Genomic DNA, 2,938 nt, shown 5'->3' on the forward strand with positions numbered 1-2,938 from the left:
GAAGGAGATAACATTCTCAAAATACACACGGACACGAGGCGCCCGGCGACGATGCATTGTGCACGGCATCTAATCTCCGCTGCTGTGAAAAATACGAATGGGACAGAGAGAATAGAAGCCGAGACGCCGCTTGTTGTGGTGCGTCTAAACCCCGTATTCGGAAATTCTTATTGACTTGAAGCTCACACTTGATATAAATGACACCTGGTGCGAACGCGTCCAAAACGCTCATTGCCTTTCCTTCGGTGCGTTCACGACAGGCGTCATTCAAATCAAGTCAAGCATGGGCTTCAAGTTAAGATGCATTTCTGAATACGGGGGTAAGTGGAAATTAGCACTAAAACGCTGCAATGCGAGCTAATGCACGAATGATGTCAAGGAGCAAACCTTTCGACATGCTCCTAGAAGTTGTTCTTTTGGAACGCGTGCCTCCATCGGGCGTTCCAGAGCGATGGAACGCTGCCACAAACGCGCGAGCCCGCGTTTCGGGATTAGCATGAGCATTAGGTATACGTAGTACATACATACGTCACCCGCGAGCCGGCGCCATCACAAAACGTTGCTGCGCGCTAGCGTCTGCACGCAGACAGCCGACGCTGGAGATCAGACGACGAAGACGACAAGCAAGCGGACGCTGCCCGGTGTCGCGGGCTTCAGCAGAGGCGGCCGATTGAGGTCTTCCGGCTAACGAAGGGTTCACCGAGTTGCCGCCAGTACACGAGCGGCCATGTTGCGGATAGCGTTCCTGGCATGCCTGTGCCTCCAACAATTGCCTTCGTCCCACGCCGACGAGGTAGTGCTGGTGTCGCAAGCCCCGTCCGCAGCTGCGGTGGACAACCTCAACGGTACACTCAGTGCCGAAATGCTCGCAGCCGCAGCACTCGCCGGAGTCAACATCACCATTATCAACGGCACGGCCTACGAAGAGTACGAGGTACCCGACTTTGCGCCGCTGAATGGCGGTAACAACGACTCGTTGGCCGCCATGCTGCCACCGGAGCCCGCCTTGCCTGGCGACAAACAAAGCGCACAGCAGCCTTCGACATCCACTGCCGACGCCGTGGCTGATGCGGCAAAGGCAAACGCTGAAAATGTTCCAGTGATCGCGACAGAAGCGCCAGGCGTCGCGGCACCAGCAGACGCAGCTTCGCTTGCGCCCCTGGACAAGTCCGACGACACCACCAGCGTTGCTACGACCACAGCGTCGACGACGCCATCGACGACGCCAAGAGCGGAGGCCACGTCACTCACGACTGCCGAGACCACGATCACGACCTCGAGCGGCCCTGCAACGGTGAGGGTCGAACTGGGCCGCCTTTCGGTCTATCCGGTACCAGCGGTCGTCGAGAACTCCGGAGGCGTGGAACTGTTCTGCAGCGCAGGCTACCACGACTCGGCGAGCATCGTGTGGACCCTCAACGACGAGCCGCTCGAAGACGTCGTCCAGCGCTCGGTCATCTCAGGGCGCAAGGACTTCTTCCTCAAGTCACTGCGCATCCAGGTGGACCGACTGGAGACGCTGCCGGCGCCCGCCGGCAAGTACGTCTTCGAGTGCGTCGCCAGCGTCGACGGCAACCTGCTCAAGGAGCGGGTCGAGATCGACTCGCCGTACGGCGACTTCTGCCGAAACGACTCGGAGTGCGCGTCGCGCAACGCCGTCTGCGGCAGTTCGCTTGCTTGTCGCTGCGACGGCGGCCATCCCGTGCACCTCAACTCGTCTCACATCACGTGCCGGGCGGCCGCGCACCTTGGCTGGCCGTGCAGTTACGACGAGCAGTGCACCTACGCCGCGAACAACTCGCACTGCGGCAGCAAGGGCGAGTGCGACTGCGTCGAGACGTTCAAGATTGAGACCTCGCCGCTGGGCAACCTCGTTTGCGCGCCCCGCAAGACGGTCAGCGGACCTTGCAACACGGACATCGACTGCAAGGACATTGGAGCCAAGTGCAGCCCTTCGGGTACCTGCCAGTGCCCACCTGGGACACTCGAGAACAACGGACGCTGCGTCGGGAAGCTGGCGGACCCGCAAAGCCTGAACCTGTCCGCCCTCGTTAGCGCAGCCGCCTCGACAAGCGGAACGAACGCCACTTCTGCCACCACAGCGACCGGCGCGTCGTCCGCCGCTGCAAACGTGAGCGACTCTCCGCCCGACCCCAAAAAGCAGAACATGCCCGTGCGTATCTTGAAGGTGCGAGAGTTTCCCCGTGGGGCGCCGGTCAAGGAGCGTCCGAATGACACGATGGACACCCGAGTGCAGAGCCTCGACGGCGGCGTCGTGAAGGTCGACGTGCCCATGCACGAGAACGACACCACGCTTGGCAGCCAACGCATGCTGACAGCCGGCGGCTACAGGCCTTTGTGCAAGCACTCGGCGGTCATTCTGACTGCCGCCACACTTGCGTTCTCTGCGTTGATTATGCCATCGTTGTGAGGTTGCGCCGAGTCAGTAACGAGTGTTTCCTTGCCGGCATGCATTGAGTGTCTTTGCGTAGAATAAAGTTCTTGAGTTCCAATTGTAGGGCACGTGGACTCGTTTAATACGTGTGTGTGTAGCGAGGTCATTATCGCTATAAATTGCGAGGCAGATGCTGCATCCAAGAGCAGCGGCCGTGGCAAGAGTATGAGGCACGTAGCCCACGATGCATAAAAATACTGACTTTTGAGAAGATAAAGTAAGCTATGAAATCGCACTTTACAAGCAGATCTTCATGTTGCATCGAATATTCATAAAAAAATAAAGATGCACCAGCAATTACTGTGAATTCATGCGCACGCGTCGTTTTTTGTATCGCCGCTTCGCCTTTCACTGTAGCACATTTCTTTCTCTATGGTAGCACCAGGTAGCACGGTAGCACCACAGAACGGTAGCATATGACGGTAGCACCGAGTCTTATCGGCTTAGATCGAAGCTTTGCCTGGCCTTGCCTTGGCTTAAGCA

Source organism: Dermacentor variabilis, chromosome 10 (assembly GCF_050947875.1).
Source record: "Dermacentor variabilis isolate Ectoservices chromosome 10, ASM5094787v1, whole genome shotgun sequence".
Lineage (NCBI taxonomy): Eukaryota > Metazoa > Arthropoda > Arachnida > Ixodida > Ixodidae > Dermacentor > Dermacentor variabilis.